Genomic DNA, 10,216 nt, shown 5'->3' with positions numbered 1-10,216 from the left:
CCATTAAGATACTCCACGAGATCAACCCCAAGACATCTAATTCTCAGATTCTCCAAGGTTGAAATGAAAGAAAAAATGTTAAGGCAGACAAAAAGAAAGGCTAGGTCACCTACAAATGGAAACCCATCAGACTAACAGCGGACCTCTCAGCAGAAACTCTGTAAGCCAGAAGAGATTGGGGGCCAGTATGCAACATTCTTAAATAAAAGAATGTCCAACCCAGAATTTCGTATCTGGCCAAACTAAGCTTCATAGGTGAAGGAGAAATAAGATTGCCTTCAGACAAGCAAATGCTGAGGAAATTCATCACCATCAGGCCTGCCTTTTAAGAGCTCCTGAAGGAATCACTAAATATGGAAAGGAAAAACTGTTACCATCCACCACAAAAACACACTGAAGTACAAGCAGTTCTCATGTCTCAGCCTCCCAAGAAGCTGAGATTACAAGTGTGTACCACCATACCTGGATAATTTTTGTATTTTCTATAGAGATGGGGTTTCACCATGTTGTCCAGATTGGTCTTGAACTCCTTGCCTCAAGCAATCTGCCCACCCCAGCCTCCAAAAGTACTGGGATTATAGGTGTGAGCCACCACGGCCTGCCAGCATTAATTATCTTACATCTGGATAACTTGCTGCAGCTTCTCCATCAACATTTGCTCTTTCACTTTGTACTTTTGCTTTATGAAGATGGCTTCTTTCCTTAAACCTCCTGGAGCAACTTCTGCTAACTTCAAACTTTTCTTCTGCAACTTCCTCCCCTCTCTCAGTCTTCATAAAATCCAAGAGGGTTAGGGCCTTGCTCTGTATTAGGCTTTGCTTAAGGAAATGTGGCTGGTTTGATCTGTCCAGACTACTAAAACTTTTTCCATGTTTTGCTTTTATATTATTCATGTGTTCATTAGAGTAGCACTTTTAATTTTCTTCAATAACTTTTATTTGCATTCACAACTTGATAACCGGCACAAGAGGTTTAACTTCTGACCTGTCTTAGCTGTCAACCTGCCTTCCTCACTAAGCTTACTCAGTTTAGCCTTTTGATATAAAGTGAGAGACTTGCAACTCTTCCTCGCATTTGAATACTTAGAGAACATTGGAGGGTTATGACTTGGCCTAATTTTAATATTGTTCTGTAGAAATAGGGAGGTCCAAGGAGAGGACGACATATAGCAACTGCCTATTGTTGGAGCAGTCAGAACACACACAACATATATTAATTAAATTTGCCATCTTATATGGGTGTGGTCCACGGCACCCCAAAACTATTACAATAGTGACATCAGGGATCACTGGTCACTGTAACAAGTATAATAATAATGAAAAAGTTGAAAATATTTTGAGAATTACAGTATTGTGAGAATGTGGCACAGAGATGTGAAGGGAGCACATACTATTGGGAAATAGTCCTTAGAGACTTATTTGATGCAGGGCTGCCAAAATCTTTAATTTGTAAAAAAAAAAAAAAAAAAATGCAGTATCTGTACAACACAATAAAGTGAAGTGCAGTAAACAAGGTATGCTTGTATTTGTACACTTATGCTCATAGCAGCATAATTTGCAATAGCCAAAGGTGAAAACAACCCAAATGTTCATTGACAGCCGAATGTATAAACCAAACGTGCTATATACACACAGTGGAATATTATTCATCCTTCAAAATAAATGACGTTCCAACACATTACAACATGGATGAACACAGATTGAAGATATTATGTTGAGGGAAATAAGCCCGTTACAAAAGGACAAACACTATATGAGTACACTTATATGAGGTACCTAGAGTATCAAATTGATAGAAACAAAAAGCGAAATGTGGTCTCCAGGAGCTGAGGAAAGGGAAAATGAACAGTTATTGTTTAATTTGCACAGTCTCAGTTGACAAAGATGAAAAAGCTCTGTAGACAGTGAGATGGTTGCAAAATAATATCAATGTACTTTATGTTCCTGATCACTAATGCTACATAATTGAAAAATGATAAATGGTAAATTTTATAGGAATTCTGCTATTGGAAAAGAGGCAGAAGCTGTTGTTTTTATTATTTACATACATTACAAATGTAACTTAAAAATGAGATTGATTTTGTGGCTTCTTGAGAAACCAAATGAAGAAAAATGGAACTAAGGGATGTCAATGATAAACACAGCCAAACATTAGTTAAATTGTTGAGAAAATACTTGAGTCAGTAATGACTATTGCAGTACGGAAAAGAATCCAGTGTGAACTCAAGTCAACTTAGATTCATACAGAGTGACTGGCATTATAAAGGGAGGATGAGGAAATAGGGAGCGGGTGAGTGGAAGCTCAATAGTGCCAGAGAAAGAAAACAAATTTAAAAGTGGAGAGTTTGTCCATGGAAAACACACCTGGGTTTGCTAACTGGCACTAACTGGCACTTGTGGGAATTAGGCTACACTTTTCCCACAGACACTGTGACACAGGGGCCCTAATCTTCAGGTGTTGGCTGAAACAAACTTTTGATGATCTTGAGTTTTTTCAGGAATGCACTTTAAGAAAGCCTAATATCATCCTACGGATGCAGCCTTAAACTGTTTGAAATGATTGAAGTGTGTTTTCAAGTCTTTATAGGCCAAAATTGGCAGGTATATTTAAGAAATAGGCTCCTCTGAGCCAGGCTAGAGTTTGGTAAAATAGAATCTTTTTTAGAGGTTAAGCATCTTCTATAAGTCATATATTAAGGGAATTACACTTCATTGGGATCTGAATTATAAGAGGAATTCAGTAGGTCAAGTGTAAGTTTGTAATAAGCCAGTAGAATGATTACAGTTTTTTCTCATTTTCTTTTTTTGGTCACACATGCTTACAGTCACTTAAAAATACATGTATTTGCCAACACACAGGCTTACCTTTTTATAAAGGTTACTTGCTATATCTTTATCTGAGGATGTCCATTCCCCACTCTGAAAAATTTTAGACTCATTGTACCAACCTTCAAATACATTTGATCATGAGACAGGATAAGATGAAAATTGTATATTTCCTCAACAGACATTTACTCTCTGAAAAAGGGAAACAGGGCTGGGTCACACTCTACAAGAATATTTTTCTCATTTTTATTTTACAAATGCTTCTCTGATCATCTAGGCAACATCTAGAGAGGGTAAACTCCGTTATATCCCTGTTGGCAATCTTCTTTCTTTCTCATTGATAAATGAGTATGTGGTGCCCAGGTTCAGTGATAAGTTGACAGCAGGAGATGATAAACAAGTTTTAAAATCAGATCAACTAACCTTTCAGTCTCTGCCTCTTTCAAGCTAATGGAGATAAGTGAAACCAAATCAGAGAAGCTTAAGAATTGTAACAGGGTCCATGGCTACTCTAAAGCCATTGTATTCATTATGTAAGGACCATGAGATAAGCATCTGTTCTATTTAACCATCCACCACCTATGGTGTGGGCTTTTCATCCAGCATGGTATTCAGAAATGATCCTCCTTTCTCTGGGCCAGGGAAGATTCAAATTGTCAACTTATTGAACCCAGTCCCACACTGTTTCCCAGGGCCACAATTTTTCAGTCCAATACTCACCCACCACTCCACCGCCTCCCACATCTCAAGTACTTTTTGGTAGAGTGGCCATGTCTTCCAGTTCAGAGTGTCCCAAGGTATGTGAAAACTAAATCCAGGAAGTCTACCTAATGATGAACTTGCCTTTCTCTACACAGTATTTGAGTTTCTTCTCTGAAAAACACCCTGCTACTTACACCAAGGAAATTAATGCGGCTAAGGAAAACACACGACGGTGTATTCATCTCCTGTCTTTACAACAACCACCAACAGTAGCCAATTCAGCTTATAGTGTTGCTTCTCTGTGATAGGCAATGTAAGTATTCAAAAGGCTATTCAGATTTCTGTCCCATTTTAGGAGAATATGAATTTAAGTAATTCAAAAGCCTAACATTCTTTTTTTTTTTTTTTTTCAGGCTAACCTGCCTCCCATTTAATTCTTAAATAAGATAGCCTAAAATTCTGTCACAAGGGATTGTGAAGAGAAGACAAGGAAGAGAAAGAAAGTTAAAAAAAAGAACTTTAATTTCCTGCCCTACCTGTTCATTCTCTATCTCTGGTAGTTCCCATCCTCAATGGGGTAGTGAGCTTTAGAAATATCTAGATAGGTATGGGAGCAGCTAGAAAATTGGGAGTACTTGTATGCTTTCCTCAGAGAATAAGGAGTAAGCAAACTTTGAGGGAAGCCTTGAGTTAACGGTTTTACAATGTGTCCTTGGTAAATAAATCAAACTGCTAGAGCCCATGTCCTTTAATATGGCTTGGGTTAATAACTTTTCAGTTACCGTAGAAATGGCACACAAAATTGCTAAGGGTGCTCAAGAGTAAACAAGAGGTAGAGAAAATCCAAGAGAACAGTATTTTACTTTAATTTGCAAAAACAAATTTTAAAAAGTATTGTACTGCATTAGACCAAATTTGCTACACTGAATTCAAATTTATTTTATTTTTTTCAAAATGTTTTTTCTTCACTATTTAGCAAAAAGACTAGCAAGGAAAGTTAGCTCAATTCACAGAAAATAAACAAATTAATATTTTCCCTACACTTTTCAGTGAAATGGTAGCCATTTGGTGATCTGCAGAGTCAGGTTGGTAAGGCTGTGTTGAGCTGTGTCCGCAGTGGAAAGGTTAGCCACCACCACCTATTACTGATGAAAAACACCAGCCAGTCCTCTTAGTTCCTGCACCCAATGTTGCTTTCTAAATTCCTTTAAGAGCTACTTTTACTTGCTGTGTATTTTTAAGGTGGATGTGTGATGAAATAAGGTCATATATGTGTCTATATACAAGTAGTACACTTGAAAAATAAAAAAAAAATTTGATGAGTTACAAATGCTAAAGCATACAGTATGGTGAAATCCTTTTGTCATAAGAGTTTTGGAGAACATCTAAAAGAGCTTAGTTTTATTCAGTTATGCTACTGAAAATTAATTTGTCAATGATATTGCTCAAAAATTACCAATAATCTGTAGATATAGAAGTTCCATTAGTACTTTTTATTATTTTATAATGAAATATTCTTGTCGATACTCTTAATATCTAATAATAAAATACTAATGGCTTTTCTGAAAACTAGCAGTGAACCTAATTTACATGGTTGTTATATTGCCATGAGATGGGTTCACCTTTGATCCCTTAAAAATGTTCTTATGGGTAGATGAGAAGAATTGCATATGGACAATTCCTAAAGCTAAAGAAATCCTAGTGCTAATATACTGTGGGTAGCTGACATAACTGCATTGAGTGGAAACCATCTAAGCATCTAGCTGCCTGTTCAGTCATTATTGCATTGCTCAAATATTCTATAATTTTTAGAGCTTTGATTCCCTTATCCTTGGTGACCTGAATTTGGAATCTATAAATGTGAATATTCAAATTAAATAATAATGATAATTTTTAAAACCCTGTGTATTAGGCCACATTTCATTGTCAAGTATGGGTACAAATGTAAATACAGACTGCATGATGTTACTTACTCTTGCCGTGAAATTAACAACCCCTGGAGAGTTTTGAGCCCAAAGATGGGCCATATATGAACCCACTGCATATCCCTACTTGCAATTTTCCATTCCTGTTCTTTGATCTGTATTAGTTTACACTACTTTGACATCATTCTGGCCTTTTGTGCAGCATCTTTACTCCAGTTCTATAGAGGAAGAGTAAATATCAAACACATGATCTTATTAAAATTTCCATGATGAGTCTAGATTATTTTTTACAATCACATCTAGCAATATCCTCAACTTATAAGCTAAAAATTTAAATAATGAAATTACTCTTGAATATTATGGTAGAAAAAATAAAACCCAGTTCCTTAAATTCACAAATTCAAAAGCTGATAACATTCAGATTAGCCTCTCTTTCTGATGTAGTAAACACTTAAGGAAATGTTTTCAGTAGATCTACCAAGATAGAAATCCATCACATCATTTATTTGTAGTTTTACCTCTGACATGTTATTTTATCTATTGATATCTCAGTTTTTTGACTCATAATTCATATTTAAACATTTGTTCAAAAGGCTTAATGTGATAATCAATGCCATATAATTATTACATGACAAATCCTATACTATGTGCTGAATTAATAAATGGTAACTATAATTGGAAAGAAGTATAGTATTGGGCATCTATATTTAAAATTGTGAATAATAAAAATTGATAGGTAACACAACACACTAAAATCTGTTTCTAATTCTGCAAATAGTGTTTCTTACTTTTTCCTCACAGCAACTCCAAAATGGAGGTACTATTGTTATCTCCATTTACAAATTAGGAAACTGAGGTACAGATATGCTCTCGGGTACTTGTCAGCAGTAGTTGTTCTACAAATAAGGTGAAAAGTAAAACCTCTTTATCATTAGGTATTGGATAAATAATCTCCCTAAGACTGTTTCATCCTCTGATTCTCTACATTGATTTAAAGGACTGCCACTATATTCACATGCAAAACATTAACAAAAAAAGTGTGAACATTGTTTTTTCAATAGGATTTTATGTAAGTTATTTAGCTCCTCATTAGAATAATTTTAGAATGACAACCTAATTTAGAATTTCAGTATTTTCTCTTTTAGTGGAAGAAGTCTTAACTATATGTGTGTGCTGCCATCTGATGATAACTTTCTAGGACTACATTTCATGTTAATGAATTTACTAAACTACAAGATGAGTGAAATAATTCATTAGCCTAACACTGTGTAAAAACATGGTTGTCAGCTTTTATTTTTTTCATGCAAGAAAAGACACACTTGTTACAGCCTGTGTCTAAGGAACAGAGATACAACACCACATTCAGTTTTCCCAGCAGAGGGAATATTATCACACTTACTAATAAAGATAACTTGCCTATTATTGAATACATATACTTAGAACAGGAACTTACCTAGTTAAATCCCAACTGACTGCTTGTTGTGGATGCTGTGCATCATCATTCTGAAGGGCTTATTCGCCCAGCAGCTGGGAGTCCTACCCCAAAGCAGCTCTACTGTCTGCCCTTTCTGAAAATTGCCGTAATCCCTTTGCTGGGCAAGCCCACTTCGAGAGCCGGTAGACATACATTTCAGGCTACCTTTCTCCAGTTCAGGACAACTCAGAAGAGCTTTCCTAGTTTTATAGCTTCCCATGGGATTAGCTAAGGCTTGTGTTGTGACTATATCACAGACCAGTTTCTTCTTGTGCTTAACCTTGCTCCTTGACAGGTACATTGTAAAAATAAATCTGTAGATTGCCCCCTAATAAACATTCTGCATGCTAATCTCCATCTCAGAGTATGCTTATTACATCCAGGGTAACCTCCCTGTAACACTAATTATATCCAGTTTGTACTTCAGACCACTTTGAGAAAACTGTCTAGGATATTACCTCTGACTACTGTTGGTAAAATACTTCTGTTTTATGATACATCCAGGAATAAAGTCACAAATGGGCACTCATAGTTGCTGCACCAGAGCTATGAATTCCAGCTTTAACAAGTGATTTTATTTAATCAGGTTGTCACTTTAGGTGATGACTTCTTTTTCTGTTTTCGAAAATCTCTGCAGGCAGTTATGTTTGGCCCTTCATTCTAACTGTAATTCTTTCAGGTTCACCCCACATATCCCATGCATTGGTTATAAAACAGTTTATTCTATATTCTCATATTTTCTTTGAAATGTCAATCAGTTTTAGTGATAAACTTAATTTATAATCTTGTTACTATTTCATAATTTTGTACCTTGGTACTTGAATACATGCATTCTTATAATATTTTCTAATGTCTCCTTTGTGCTCATCTTAACTCCCCAGTAATAAGGTTTCTAAAATCTTATTTTTAGACAAAAAAAGAGAAACCTTACTTTTAAATGAGCTAGTGTAAGGCTATGATTTTTATTTATTCTTCAGTCGTTTTAGTACTAACTAGGAACATTCATTTGCTCTTCTGGCAACCAAGGAGTTTGGACCCTTTTTGTCCTAAGGAAGAAAAGTGGCTAAGAGCAGAATACCTGGAGCTGGCCCACTTCCACTGGAATATGGACTCCAGTGCTTATAACTTTGGATAAGGTACTTAATTTTTCTGAATGTCAGTGTCATTATCTGTAAAATGGAGACGGTGGTATTATCTACCTCACAGGATTATTGGAAGAATTGAATGAGTCAATGTAAGAAGGTACTAGAAAATTGCCTGTCAATAAGCACCATATGCATGTTAGCTAAAATCCTTCCAACAGGAGAATGCTTATGATAGCTATTGATTTGTATTGTTTTGTTCAAATGACTTTTTGAATTCTAAGATGACCAAGATTAAAATGTTGTCCTTATGTAATTTGCATGAAGAAGTTGTTCATTAGAATCACCCTGCGGGGCCTGCACTATTTTCTAACCCTTGTTGCTCTAGGCCAGACCAGGGTTCAAGAAGCAGGTTGAGAGTGCTCATAAACCTGAGTGATACTGCTGGCCAATGAATGTGAAACTAATTACCTCATGTGCCTGACTTACCTAAATTGGTCTTGTGGAAGAACGTAGGTTTAGAGTGCAAAGACAGTTTCTCTCAGCATTTATGGAATGCAATGAAACTAGAGAGTAAATTTACCAACATTTGTTTATCTGACAACATCAACAGGCTAAATATCTGGATATCTTAAATCTCAGATGAGTGTCTTAGCCTCTGGAATACTGCCCAATGAGGAAACCTATGAAATGTATGGATAACTTGTTAATCAATATTTGCCACATGTGCTGGCAGCATCAGTATCAGTTGGGAGCTTATGGTGACCTCCATGTCAGACCTCCTGAATCAGAATATCAGAGAAGGGGGCCCAGGCAAGTGTGCTTTACTAAGTTCTTCAGAAGATTCTTAAAGACACTGAAGTTTGAGAAGCATTGTCTTAGGGTACATAAGCATGAAGCTAGACTAGCAGAAACTCTGTCATTGACTAACTGTATGATGGTGAGAAAGTTGCTTACCTCTTTTTAGCTTCTCTTTCTTCTTCTGTATCATATGTTTGTTGTGAAGATCAAACTTTTAGTACATTGCAAGTGCATGGAACTTAACAAAAACTCAGTAGACATTATTATTATTATTGCCAATATTGATGTTGCTGATTTTTAGGTCTTACCATCTACAGCATGTTGCTGGCTGGTGAAATGACTCCTCTCCTGAGGGTGTAATATGCATTAACAATTTCTTCTTGTACATTTGGTGATTCAATGTTTGTTATTTAAGTGGTGAAATTGTTCACTACATTTATTAAATATTTAAATGGTAAATACTACAACTGCAAGGAAACAATGGATAAAAACTAAAAACACTACATATCAAGGCACCAGTTGAGATTGCTTTTAACAATTTTAGAATCCATGGTAGTAAATATACTGTAAATGTATGTGTAGGTATATAGTTTTCCATAGCTGCACCTTATCTAAGTTATAAACATATACATTTTGCATAAATTCCTTATATATGGTTTTTAAAAGCAAATTAATGAGAGGGCAGAGAATTGGTGCTCATTACGTCTAACCTCAGAAGCAGGAGACAGATTAATTTACTTAGTCTGTTCCATTTTTAGAAGCAATGAACTTTTTTGAAAAAGTTTAAATAATCAAACTTCAGCTAAATTTTTAGAGTCATCCAGATAAAGGGAGACAAAGGAAGATGAAGACTCGTGAAATCAGCTGGCATTTCTCTTAGGCTGATTTATTTAACATGTAGTTCAACCTCCACAGTATTCTATTTCTTTCAAGTTGATTTACAGAATAATTTTGTGTTTTACAATTAACGGCATCTTCTATTAGATGAAATACTTTAATATATTGATATTCATTCCTAGGTTACCATGCTTCATCTGCCAATGCATTGAAAACTTTGAATATAAATTAATTCAACCACTGTAGAAGATGGTGTGGTGATTCCTCAAAGACCTAGAGGCAGAAATACCATTTGATCCAGCAATCCAATTACTGTGTATACACCCAAAGAAATATAAACCATTCTATTACAAAGGTACTTGCGTGCATATGTTCATTGCAGCATTATTCACAATAGCAAAGACATGGAGTCAACCCAAATGCCTATCAATGATAAAGAATATGTGGTACATATACACCATGGAATACCATGCACCCATAAAAAGGAACAAGATCATGTTCCTTTGCAGGGACATGGATGGAGCTGGAAGGCATTATCCTAAGCAAAATAACAAAGAAATGGAAAACCAA

At 35.7% G+C, this 10,216-nt stretch overlaps 1 long non-coding RNA gene across 1 annotated transcript; it reads left to right on the top strand.

The window, feature by feature from the left end:
* The first annotated feature begins 414 nt into the window (after positions 1-414).
* Positions 415-10,004, top strand: LOC114677595 (uncharacterized). Its single transcript, XR_013416915.1, has 4 exons — positions 415-446; positions 6,254-6,359; positions 8,656-8,821; positions 9,829-10,004. It is a non-coding gene; the product is annotated as an uncharacterized LOC114677595 (long non-coding RNA).
* The last annotated feature ends 212 nt before the right edge of the window (positions 10,005-10,216 follow it).

The sequence above is a fragment of the Macaca mulatta genome, chromosome 4, assembly GCF_049350105.2.
Source record: "Macaca mulatta isolate MMU2019108-1 chromosome 4, T2T-MMU8v2.0, whole genome shotgun sequence".
Taxonomy (NCBI): domain Eukaryota; kingdom Metazoa; phylum Chordata; class Mammalia; order Primates; family Cercopithecidae; genus Macaca; species Macaca mulatta.
Note: the sequence above shows the minus strand (reverse complement) of the source record. Positions and strands in the feature narration are given on the sequence as shown.